The 13,326-nt window shown below is 47.9% G+C and overlaps 1 long non-coding RNA gene across 1 annotated transcript; it reads right to left on the bottom strand.

Annotated features, from left to right (window-relative positions):
• Positions 1-235: 235 nt before the first annotated feature.
• On the bottom strand, positions 236-11,516 carry LOC112980013 (uncharacterized). The gene is made up of 5 exons (XR_003258330.2): positions 10,825-11,516; positions 6,744-9,760; positions 5,402-5,521; positions 3,109-3,188; positions 236-1,416 (listed from the first exon to the last, which is right to left on the bottom strand). It is a non-coding gene; the product is annotated as an uncharacterized LOC112980013 (long non-coding RNA).
• Between the last annotated feature and the right edge of the window lie 1,810 nt (positions 11,517-13,326).

Raw genomic sequence — 13,326 nt, 5'->3', positions numbered from 1 at the left:
ATCCATGTGCTGATCTCTAAGGAATGCTGAGGAGATTTTATTAAGTCATATTTACGAAGTACTTTGAAGTCTTTGGATGAAAGGGAGAACTGTAAAGCTTTATTTAAAGTGCTTCATTTCCAGTTCGTATTTCTTGAAAGAGTGAATGCTACATGGGACACTGTTTACTATAAATGTGTACAGACAGGGGCAGAATTTGATTCAGATGATGATTCATCTAAGCTTTAAGAGAAGTTTTACAACTGATTGGAAATCCTCTCCAGCTCCTTCACTGGCGTTTTTTTGTTTTTGACTGAGGATCGAACATAACGCTCTATACTTTGCTTTTTCCTGACTGAGGTTACAGAACAAAGACGTGTCACCCTCCTTTGGCAGTTCTAGCTTTCAAGGGTGCACTGTTCTCAGTAGTGACTATTTGGTGCTATCTCTTGTACCAAATCAACAGCAGAACAGATAATTTTATCTCCTCATACATGCCTGCACTCTGTTTTACAAGTCTGCCATTTCAGCATCAGATCCAGCTTCACTTCAAGGTTTCTTTGTACATCTATAAAATTACTTCTATTAAAACCTGTATTTTTCAAAGTTTTTATCTGACACATTTCATGCTTGGTTTACAGAGCTTGTGCTTCATAAATATTTTGTTATAGCATTAATTCCATTCCATAGTTTAAACCATAGTTAGATTAAGCTTAGTGTTTACTTTGAGAAACTCTGGACTGCGTATTTGAGAATGCATCCTCACAGGAAAAGAAACAGAAGTTCTGACCGAGCCCTGTAGGGTTTGCTATGTTTCATCCAAGTAGAAGGAAATAATTATTTCATTTTATATCCTAGGAAAAACAGAGGTGTTTCTGTTTCATATTAGATTAGCCCGAACCAGACAGTCCTAAATTTGCCTAAGTGTTGGGTGGTCAAGCTAAATCCAAGATGCTCCACAGTCTTTGCCTTGACGGGCTAGTTTGTAGTAGTATCACAGAAAACTGATTTCCCTCGTGGGAAGATGTCACCTGTAGCTCATGTCTGGTGTGCTTAGCAAATGTGAGACTACTCCTCTCTGCTTGTGCCAGCTTTGCTATTCCATGGCAGAGCATGTGAGCCGGCGCCAGCTGAGCAGGTTTCTCCACAGAGTGCAACGTGGTATCTTGGAGAGGTACCAGCTGGAGGCTTGAAAGCAAGACGTCTCTGTTAGGGCTGTGTCTAGCCAAGGCGTAGCTGAGGCCCAGCCCTGCGCTGGCACAGCTCTGTGGCGAGGTTTGCGTTAGTGTGAGGTTTCTGCGCTGAGAGCCCCTGGCAGCACAGATTTGCCTTTAGTGACTCTCCACCTGTGTCCCCTGTAGCCCTAGCTCTCTGTGGGGAATGGGCTGATCACGTTATATTGACTCCTTCATTTCATGCTGCTTCCAAGCTGTATTTCTAAACACAGTAAGAAACCATTAGTGCTACACTATTGCATCAGTAAATGCTGAAGGAGTGATACGCAACCGGTGGACAATCTGAGTGCCTGATCAGGTAGGTATAGGAAGGGGAATATCTGTGAGACAATACATTAGCAAATGGAGGTTCACATTAGAGAGGAGTCAGGAAATCCTGGTCTGGGAAAGAAGTTTACAGGCAATAACAAAAGACAAAATATTTTTCCAGAACTAAACTTTGAACTGGTAGAGATGGCTATTCGAATTAAAGAGTGCAATTCAAGACATATTCATCAAGTAAAAAAATAGAAATTTACCTGGAGCTACCTGTCCAGGCAACCACAGGGCCCTGAGCGCATCCTCATCCTCCTGGAGGTTTGGCTGCGGGGGCTCAGGGCATGCTCAGCCATGGCACAGCCGTGGCGGCCGTGGGCAGCGTGGCGGAGAGCCCAACACCAGCGCCCAGCCCGTGGGAGCTGCTTTCCGCTGAGGCTCTCACCCTTGTCCCCCGCCTGTGCTACAGCCCCCCGCGTCGCAGCCAGGCCTGCGCCGGGTCCCAGGCCCCCAGATCCGCCCCTACAGCCCAACCCGTGGGCTTGCACCCTGCTGACCGCGTTGCCTCTTGGCTCCCAGCTCCCCATCCTGCAGGGAGCAGCTGGCCCTTGCCTGCAGCCAGTATGACTTACACCTCATATTTCTAGCACTCTCAATGAATTGCTTATGACTCCTATAAATCAAGAAGTATTTGCCAAATGATTATGACAAAGAGTTCCCAATACTTTATGCATTTGAGAAAAAAACCCTAGCTTAATTCACAGATAGGATGAAGATGCTAAGTTCCGCTATTAAATTATTCATTTACTTATTGTAACTGATTCTGCATAGCAAAGAAAACACAGAAGAGATTCAAGTCCCAAAGAGGTAGCCTCGATCCAGCAACAAAGGTTTTCACTAGGAAATGTAGTCCTAGAAACTTATTATGTAACAAATTAATTATTTAATTAAAGCTAGTGAATGTTTAACAGCAAAAAACCACCAATGCACTCATCGCTATTGTACAGTAAACCATTAAAATGTTCATAGAGGATTAGTCCCACTTAAGCAAATAGCTATTTTACTCTTCTGGTATTCACAGGTAAAAGACTGTAGGTCCTTCCTCCCTAGGTATCGATGAGTGAACCACGGGTGCTTCTCCAGCCTGTGCTGTCCTTCGAAGGAGTTTCCACTTACGCAGTAGCTGCTAGCAGAGGAAGGAGCCCTGCTTTGTAAGATGTGGCCTAATGTATTGTTTGCTAGAGCAAGATTGCTAAATATTTGATTATCTCAAATGAACAGATCTGAACAGCTAGGTCTGGCACTGTGTTGTGGGCTCAGAAATGTAAGCCATTCACTATGAAAATAGCAAATGTAAGTCATTCATTACGAAAATGTCATTATCAGCTTCCCAGGAATGCCTGCATTCAATAAACCAAGCGTGAGCAACCTCCGCAGACCTACTGGACGCGTACCAGCCCACAGGTGCCCTGGCTGAGGAACTGCACTCCCAGGCTTTTCACTGGGAGAGAGGAAAGTGCAGTGACCAGAAGGAAAGGCTACGTGTATCTTTGGGAAGGTTTTGGGAAGATTAGTGCAAGGCTTAAGTTCCCCAAGGTTTGGCAGTTAAATTGCATTTGTGAGTAGTAACTGGATTTACCTTTTCCAGAACATGACGGTTCGATTTCTTCCTTTGCTGTCTTCATTTTCCATTCATGAGAGTTTACTGGATGGAGCAGTCTAGGGCCAGAAGGAAGACGGTGGTCAAGTTCTTTTGCTTTAAATTACAGGCTTGCTCTTTGTCTGTCTGGATTTATGCTGCCTTTCCTTAATGGGTGCATACAAGCAGTTTAGTTAGGAGTTGATCTTATACTGTAAAACCACCTGTGGAGGCACTGTTACAGCATGGTGGACTCCCCACACTGCTAATAACACAAAGGAAAACAAATTTGATTTGTACCTATGTCTCTACAGTGCTCTGGCTGATATAAGCTGGACTAAAGAGTATATATATTTTTTTCTCCCCTCATAGTTTTGTTGATCTCTGTCTTTTTAAAAAAATTGAATTATTTTCATTTTGGAAGACTGAGATGGAGAACATCTCTGTCACAGGAGCACAGTGTATCTGCCAGTGCTTTGCCAATGATCTGCCACCAAGTGGCTTCTCATGGTGGCCTACTGGTCTTCTTGAAACCTAGCAGCCCAGAGTGACCCTACCGCACGTGTGACAAACAGCAGATCTTCTCAGTAGCAATTTAGATGTTTGAAACGCATCAAGCTCAAAGACTGTGCCAACCAATTATGCACATGCAGTAAATTGTTTTGGACCAGCTGATATTGGCAGTTTTGAGACAACAAATTGTATAATGTCGCCACAGGATTCGCTGAGAGCGATTTCTATTAAGTCATTTAAATCTGCCTTTTTTTCATTAGTACTTGTTGACTCACATGTGCTACAAACTCTGGGGAGAAGAAGAGGCCAATCAAGATTTTATGCTTCTACTTTTCAGTTCAGGCAGAGAGCACTTTGAATCCCTTTCTGTAAGACCTCCTCCACAGGCTCCACCAGGTTTAATAGCTTCAGTTTCTCTACTAAGTAACGAAAGCCATAAAAATGGAGGAAAAAAAAAAAAAAAGAAAGGTAACTTCTCAGGTAGCAAGTAGTATGCAGTTTGGGTATATACCTGAAAATAGGCACAATGCAAACTTATTTTTCCTTCAAGGTCTCCTTTAAAACTTGGCCTAAGCTTGCCTTGCAGCCAGGAACACACAGTGCCGTGTGTGTTTCACACCCTGTTGGATGACTCCGAACGGCTGCAGTACAGCTGCAATCTTGCCCGTGTGTCAGCCCCTCCTGGGACCTCCCTGCAGCAGGCTGGATAATTTCAACTAGCTGTCATTGCTTTGCAGGTAGCCCTGTTCCAGTGCTGCTGCCTTGCAATTTATGTGGTAGTTTATGGTGACATTTACACTGACTTCTCTAAATTATTACCAGAGCTGCAGTATAACAGTTGTTATGTATCGGATGTAGGGTCTGGCAATACCTTTTCAGCGGTGTCGGCAAGCACAGCTGAAACCAGGTTTATTGACCTAGTGCTAGAGTGAGTCCTGAGGAATAAAATACATGCTAAAGTCCATCTTCACATAATATTTCCATTTTGAGAGACAGCAAATACCCCTTAGCATGGATGCAGTTAGACCGGATACAAGTGATCATAAAAGAACAGTTCGGTTCAGTATAATAAAATTAGCTGTAACAGTTTAATATATCTTATGCTGGTATGATTGCGTCTGTAGCTGTACAACTCCGTAAACAACCACACCTTTTACAGGCACACGAGCTGAAGGAAGTAGTACAGCACTGCTATCAAGAAGTCTTTGCCCAGTAAGATACGGCCAGGAATTTCCTGAGTTTAACCAGCTCCTCTAATACACTGATTTTACAGAAGAGAGGACATGGAAATTGATGCAATTAGCAACTGCATCTTTGGCTATCTGCCCAGAAAAACCTGTGAATCAACAGCCAGAGCAATGACTTCCACCCCCGAGGTGCTGAGCAGCCAGCGCTGCTGCTCAAACACCCCTCGCAGAGGTGCGGTACCTCTGCTGGGGTTGGCCCCCACCTGCACACGTGTCCCCGCAAGGCCCCCGCGGACCAGCGCGGACCAGGCTCGAGACCCCTGATGCCGCCGGGCAGGTCCTGCCCTGTGCTTTGCTCTATGCCTGCTTCTTCCTCCTGCCTCCTTTCCGCTCGGATTTATTTTAAAATGAACTATATCTGCCCGTGTGCTTTCCAAGGGCCCAGTGGCACAGTAAATAACAGGCCGAGAGGTGATTTCATTGCAGAGCTGTTTACCGACCCCCCCACCATCCCCCGAGAAGAGCAGGGCTGAGTGTGCAAGACGTGGTGCTGTTCATGTCACTCCTCCTGCCCAGCCAGCAGGACACCCTACCTTTCAACGGTGGGCATGAAACCCGCCCTTCTTCATCCGAAGATCAGATGCACGCTTTTCAGTGGTTCCCATCTGCTTGGCTGTGGCTCTCTTGGAGTTGGGGTTTGTTTGGTTTTTTTCCTGCTTTGGGTTAAATTGAGAGTGAGGTTTGATGAAATGGCTGCTGCTGGAAGGAGCCACCCTGCCTCCTCCCAGCCACACCACTCCCCAGCTCCAGTGCTTGCCCAGCCTCTCAGCAATCCTCTTCCCTGTGTGAAGCAGGCAGAAAGCTATCCACTGCCTCGCTGCTGGCACAGCTTTCTGCCGGCCGGAGAGCAGGTCTGGTTCAGCGAGGGGCCAGGCAAGCGCCGGCGGCACCAGGAGCACTGCTGGCAGCCAGGACGGGGACGGGCAAGCTGGCCTGTCGGGGCAGCTCGCTGCTGGGGCTGCGAGCTGAGGCCAAAGAGGGATGCTGGCCGTCCCCCTCCACACCTGGCTGTGCTCTGCTGCCCTTTCCCCTGCGCCCAGTCTGGCAATGGAGTGGCTTCAGGGCGAGTTGATTCAGCTGGCTGATCTGGCTGAAAACTACCTGTTTTTATTGCATGGTTAGTTTTGCGCTGCATCAGCCAGATGAGCAGATTGGCCCTGTGGCCACGCGGCCGCGAGATGCAGTGTAAGGAAAGCAGGGCGAAGGGGAGGCTGGGGCAGCAGCCGGCTTGTGCATCGGCTCAGCCGTAATCCCAAACTGCACCCTAGGAAGCAGCTACGCCAGTCCGGCTCCTCTGCTCTTACTGGGACAGGGAGAACACTGGGTAGTTTGTTTTCCTCCTCTTCTGCCCTGGAGAACACATTTTCTGTGCAGGAAGTGCATTTTTATCTCCCTTATTCTGTGCTAGAAGTGAACTTTAGAAACGCACTACAGCAGGCAATTTCAACCTCTTGGGATTTGGGGGTGGCTAGTGGAGAGGCAGATCCGGCGCAGAGGGACACCATCCAGTCACTTCCATGCCCTTAGGGCTTTTCTGGGCCTTGTTCATGGTGGCAAGAGCCACAGGTGGAAATCGAGTGCACAGAACAACTGCTGGGAATCACACAACTCCCATCAACTGGCAGTGCTGTTTGACATCATTTTCTCCTCTCTTTTTTTTTCTTTTTCTTTTTTTCCTCTCATCAAGACAATAACATCAGGGCAGATTGTGGGGAGCAAGGCTGGTGAGCAGAGGTGGAAGCTTTGAGTTAAAACTTCCACACTCCAGTTTCCTAATGGATAGCCCTGGACCAAGTCCTGAGACAGGACCTCCCCTTCTCTCTATCTGTGAGTAGGATGTCCTCAAGGGAGATGAGCAATAACATATTTTCTTACAAAAGCAATGCAAGAGCCTTTGTTCCGAGGCAGTGTCACAAATCTGGGGTTGTGTACAGGCTGCGCTGGTTACGGTGCCTCTTCTTGGCTTGCAGATGTCCCTCTGAGAGACTGTGGCTCCTCTTCCCACCACTGCAGAAGGCTGTGTTTTGATAAGATGGGGTTTCAGTGGCAATACTGGCTTTTAGTGAGAATACAGCCTCCCTCCTTTCTCCCACCCTTTTCTTTCTTTCTGTCTTTTATTTTTTTTAAGCTGGCTCTATTCCCAGATCTGGTTCACAGCCCGGCCCCATAAACAATGGAGACAGTGCAATTGTCAGGGTGAAGGGTTGCACGGAGAGCAGTGTGAATGAGTGCAATGGCAAAGGGAGCCGCAGACAGCCACTCCGTAAAATGCCAAACCCTCATTTTTCACCAAGCCGGAGTTCGAGACTAGCACATCTAGCACAGTTGTAATCTGAACCAGCACCTCTGGCTTCAAATTTATTTTCATAGCTCCTGCTCCATGTCTTGCTCGTGGTTGAGAGGAATCACTGCTGAACAGTTCATCTATTTTTCCTCTTAAATACAGAGAGACATTAATCCTCTTTTCACATGCCTTTGTGCAAGATAATGAAATCTTTGAAGGAAGAGGGGAAGGACATACTAACATGTAATTTAATGTAGTCATGGAGCCATCCACTGGGGATCTCATCATGGAGCTCAAGTAAAACAAGGGCTGGGCTTGCTGGCATATGAAGGAGTTTCAACAGGGAAAAACAGGGCAAGAAGTAGATGAGAAGTTCTCAAAGGAGAACCTTAACCAAGGTGATTACATCTCACTACCCAGATATCTGCCCTGTATTCCCAGAAGTATCTGAAAGCTGGATCCAGTGGTGACAGGCTCCTACACAACAGTCCTAAAATAGCAGAGGTTAACAATGCTCGAAATGTCAGCATCAGGCCTCTGACATTAGGCTATCATGATGAAAGGAGCAATTCTCTCATTTCCTTCTGTCTGCAGCATCTGTATAAGCTGGCCTACACTTAAAGAGCCTTATTAGTGTAATTATATCAGTTAAGAGATGGACCTTTTGCTGACATGGTTATGCTGATAAAAGCCCTCGTGCAGATGCAGTTATACTGACATAGGCAGGAAGACTGCATCTTTAACTTCTCTGAGATACCCAAAGCAAGAAATTCTTCCTGCTATAGACAAGCCCTTATGCCCAACAATGTGCAAATGTCATATCTCCTTTTGTGCGTTGCTTTTATTAGAGGCCTCAATAGAGTGCCCATCACTGTAATAGCTGAGCAGCCTTTATATAACGGCACAACAATATTTTTCAGTGAAAGAACATGCTCTGAGATTCGCAACAGCACCTGAAGTTTCTTCCCAGAACAAACCTGGATGAAGAAGGCCTTTGCCAGATGGATTCCAAAACATTGTCTGTCTGTCCTGGCAAACAGCTTACTTGGAGGTGCTAAGTGCAGACTAACAGACAGACAGACAGCTCTTGCTAATCCTCTCTATTCAAAAAGAGGGCAGTAGCATTCTTTGCTGGCTGAACCTTATCACTGTGGTGTGAAATGCCCCGTTGAGGTCGGTGGGTATTCCTTCAGGCTCCCTCAACGACGATTTGCATGTGGAATGTAATTATCTCACTGCTGATCATTTTAACAGAATAAGCCAGTCACCAGGCTTTACTGATCACATCAGCAAGTGCTGGGCCTGATTAGGCCTCCCAGCTCCCGCAGGAATAAATAAGAGTATCCACTATGATGGGTTTGATGAAAAGACTACCGTATACTTAGAGGCAAGTAGTTTAATGCACAACTAAATATGTAATCATTCTGATCTTTAAGCAGACCTCTAGGAGTCAGGTGAAAAAAAAATCCATTAGGAGGACTGAAAAGTCTTGAAGGTTCAGAGAAGAAATTTTCTCTAACCACGGTGGGGAGAAACAAGATGTCAGCTTTAGCAACACATTATTTGCAAAAGATCCAGGTTTTCAAAGAACTTTCTTTTTTTAAAGGAAGAGCTTGTTTTCCTAAACTAGTAAAGCATACTAAAGGAAAAACATGTGCTTTGGAAGAAAACTTCTTTTTTTTTGCCCAGGGGCACAGTGCAAGAACTTGCCTGCTAAGGCCTTGAAGGAGTTAGTCTGATGATTCCTTCCAACACCTTAAAGCTCCAAGACCCTACACAGAGGCAGTGAAAGGATTAAATACATTGCTTGGTCACTGTGGAAAATCATAGCCAGGGAATCAGAATACCAGGAGCCTAGAGGTTTCTAGGGCTATTGTATGAGACAGCTTCATCTTGTCACTGGTGTAGAATTGCAGAACTACTTTCTTTTCTTCTTTGAACAAATGGGTTCATAGCTGATGATTTACTGGTCTTACCTCTACAAGTGTAGAAGCCACTTATTTGTCACGAAGGCTCGGGCAAAGGTAGACAAAAGCTTTGCAAAAAACAGCCTCAGCCATCCCTATTTAGCAAGGAGACTGCTCATCACCTGAAGAACTGCACTCTTAGTTATCACAGGATAAAGTAAACTCCTAAATAATCTGTAGATGATTAGAGGATGAATAGAGGCTCTGGCTGGGAAGTTACTGAATATTCAGAGAGTGCCAGTATCCTGTCCCCTAGGTGCTATTAAAAACCCCACAACCTTAAATTCCACAGCAGCTCAGCTCCTGCTGTGATACCATTACGTATACACGGCTGGACACAAGAAATGTGCCAGCTCTTACCTGACAGCATGTCATTACAAGCTGTTGGCACAACTCACCCTTCTTCAGCATGAGTTTATTTAAACTGCTGTATAGCATGTTTGCATGTGTATTTGTACATACAGGAACTAGTTCCCTCAGTCGGCCTCTGATTCTGCTCATCTTACGCCGAGGGGCTGCTCCGGGTGAGGTTTGTTTTCCATGCCGCGACCCAGGGCGCCGAGTCCCGTGAGGGTCACTAGCGTCCGTCACGCATTCAGGTTGGCTCTTGTTGGTCTTAGGAATTTATCTCCATTCTGAGCCTGGGATGAGTTTGCAACATGGACAACTGAATAAAAAGAAAAAAAAGCCCAAAACACAACTACTGCTGCCTCTACCTGTAGGATAAGGACATCTGATTTTGGTGCACTGAGAGAGAGGCATAGTCACTTTTTTCGGCTGAGCAGCTCCCGGAGCAAAGCAACTGGAGGATCGTGGTCTCTCACAGCGCTACCTGCCGCTTGCACCAAAACGAGTTCACAAGCAAGGTACGAGGCACCACGCATACCTGCGGACGAGTGACAAGCAGGGCTGGACGCCCTGGGGACGCGGAGGAACCCAAGGTTTTTAACAGAGCCAGGCGGGAAGGATGGCACCGTGCCTGCCTGGGCAGGCGAGATGCCCCCGTGCCAGCGGCACGGCCGCGCTGCCGCACGGCTCAACAAGCCTGGCCAAAGCACCGAGATGCAGCCTCGTCTGCACCGCGGGTGCTCACTTCCACCGCAGCGGCTGTGTCTGGTGCAAAATCATCCCTCACGTTGCCTAACTGCCCTGGCACCTTCGGTCACAGCCGCCGGCTGGCAGCCGGCCATTTCCTCTCCGGCCGGCACGGTCCCCGCCACTTAAAGCCGTGTCAAAGGCGTTTACCTGTCACCTAGAAACAGGCAGCTCCTCACCACACTACAAAGGCCCCATCTGCACTACAAAATGCACAGAACCGGCCTAGGCACAGCGGAGTTGTCCCCGGCACTGCCCCGTCTTGCCAGGTCGCCCCAGCATGCAGGAGGGTCCTGGAGCTCACGCCGGGCCTCGGCACGGTGAGGCAGGAGGCCGCTTCCCATCAGCGCGAGCGGCGGCACCGAACTGCCCGCGTTAATGAAAATGCCGCATATTGGTTCAGCTCTCTCGCTTGATTACAACCAGTTACATTGCATGGCCTGCTAGTGACCCGGCAACGTCAGCTCGCCAGGGAGCAGCGGGATGGGAAGGGGGAAAGGGGAGCCGGGATGGCCAGGTGCCGGTTCTTGCTCTGCCACCCGCTGACTTGTGCCTAACCGCGGGCAGGTCGCCCAACCTTCCCGCGTTTTAGTAAAACGGAGACACTCACCCTTGGGAAAGGTATCGAGGTCCTCGACAGAAGGAAGTCCACAAAGTGAAATGCAGGCGCTGTTGCCAAATGCTTGTTGTTCGGATTCTGTAAAAGCCTCGGCTTTACTGTGGCCGCCTCCTGGAGATGCTCTGCTGAATCGGAGACCCGGCCACGGCCACGTCTCCAGCCCCTGCGGTGGTACGTGTTGCTAGCACAGTGCCACGTTCACTAACCTTGGCTGCTCGCTGTAGCTTAACAGATCCTGTTTTCTGAATCACTTCCTCTGCTTTCAGGGAAACTCGGGGCCCGGTTAGTGTGTTTTCAGACATGTGTGGCCATGTCCTGGTAAGGACAAAAGTATGTTTTACATATGAGGTAATGCATTGCTGGACTTCTCCCGTGCAGTACAGACGGGAGCTCAGTTTATAACTGCGTGTTAACAACAACTAGCAAAACCGCCCGAAGGAAATATTTGTTGGTCTGTTTTCATTATGTAGGAATTGCTAACACCATGTAGTCAGGTGGCAGGTAAAAATCAGGCTATATTGTACATCTGAATACAATTACCTTTTTGTTAACAAACTGTGTAAAATTACCCCATTTGGTTAACCTTGAATTCCTCCTAGTCTCTGGAGAGTTCATGTCCCCAATTCCTTGAACTATATAATAAGAGGATTGCTATAGTATTTTATTTTGGTTGTGTGCACATGAAATAGGGCGGGCTGGTAATACACCAGAGACTGTGCAGAGCAGCAGCTGTTACACTTTCAGAGAGCATTACTGATCTTTTTATAGTTGGCTGCAGTTGACATCACGGCTAAATAGAGTCTCGCTTTAAAATAAATTCCACGCAGAGCGTGCAGCCCTGAACTCATGCATGGCTGGGTGGGAAGAGGCTCACAGGCGGTAAAAGCTTCTACAGCCTCTCTAGCTACCAGAGGGGCATCAGGGCCTGGGGAACGAATTTGGGCTGGTACAGCTCTCCCCACTGCAACGCTCCATGGACTCACCCAGGCTGCTGTAGCATATACAAATGTACATACTTCATCGGCCTGCTAGAGAGATATAATTTGCTTCTTCCCTATGCCTGCTTGGCATCTCTGTCCAGCCAGCAGTAGTGCCAGCCTGTGGCGCTGAAGGACTGCATACTAATCGAGGATCTTTCCTCCAAGTAACCCAATTAATGCTCAGTTTCCTTCCGGATTCCCTCTTCTCTTTCCATCGCCACATCTGTTGGCTGACAGCAGATGTGACGATACCAGAATAGGACCAGCCGCTGTGACTACGTTATGTAACTGAATTTCTTCCATGTGGCAGGTTTCAAAGACATTTTTGTTCAGTTTCTTTCCAGGGTGTTGCTCGTGGGACTTCTCGTGTGAAACAAGATACGCAGATGAGGATATGCCAGAATACCATTGGCTCAAACACTGCTGAAGAAAGGTTCAGTGCAGCAGTTTCACCAGTGCTGACCAGAAGAGATCTAGTCCTAAAACCTTCTGAATCCATCCTGTGCTTGCATGTGTCTGAATAACTATATTAATGCATCGCTGTATTAATACAAACGCTGTACGAATGGCCAGGATTTCCTGAGTACCTTGCACGGTGTGACGCGCAGTGCACCTCCCATTTGACTCCGACTGCAGCCAGGCTGGCTTTGGCTACGTTCCTTCTGAGATCCAACAGACCTCGTGGGGAAATGCCCACGTCTCTCTCTTCCCCTGCTGTTTCGTATCGCAGAGACCCACAGTCCTGACAAGAACTGCAGTTAAAAGGCTGGAGAATTTTAGCCCGTGTTCCCCGTGAAGGCCTGCAAAGGCCGAGGAGACGGTGCATCACTGCAGCCTGAGAGCCTGCCTCGGGTGTGGGTTACACAGTGCGCCAAAAACGGCACGGGCAAGGGCGACTGGTGCAGTCCCAGCCCTTTTAACAATCTGTCACTGTTTGCTGGTCTCAAAGGCTGTTAAGATTTGACCTTAAGAGAAAACTGCAGGGAACATAAGCCTCACCTGTGCTGGAAAATGCACCGTTGTCGTAGCGAAGTGAGCTGGCCCACAGCCACCACGGCAGGCAGGAGTGGTTGGTGCTGCCTTCCCCCCCAAACAACGCGTCAGACGAATTTCTGCCTCAACACGCGACACGGGGAAATGCAGAAGAGCTCTGCGGCCTCACCGCAGCGCCAGTGCTGCCCTCCCAGTGTGACGCTCCGGCCTGGGTACCTATAGCCCTGCTATTACCACGTTAGTGACAGGGGCCCTAGGATGCTGCTGCCTGCGCCTATAGCCCTGCTCCTATAGCCTCAGCACGGGCTGCTGCTGCGGGGCCTTCCCGCTCCGCTCAGCACTAAGGGCCTGGGACCAAATCCTCACTAGGATCCTCTGTCAGCCCCACCAGGCATTATAACAGTGAAATCTCTATTTTTACAAGTATAGCTTATTTTTTGGAGGAAGGATGTGGAAAATAACCCTTTGCTAGTACAGCAGCATCCACACTAGGATTTGTATTTTGCTAAAGCAGCACACC

The sequence above is a fragment of the Dromaius novaehollandiae genome, chromosome 3 (genome assembly GCF_036370855.1).
Source record: "Dromaius novaehollandiae isolate bDroNov1 chromosome 3, bDroNov1.hap1, whole genome shotgun sequence".
Classification (NCBI taxonomy): Eukaryota; Metazoa; Chordata; class Aves; order Casuariiformes; family Dromaiidae; genus Dromaius; species Dromaius novaehollandiae.
The sequence above is the reverse complement of the archived record's forward strand: the minus strand, read 5'-3'. Positions and strand labels throughout refer to the sequence as shown.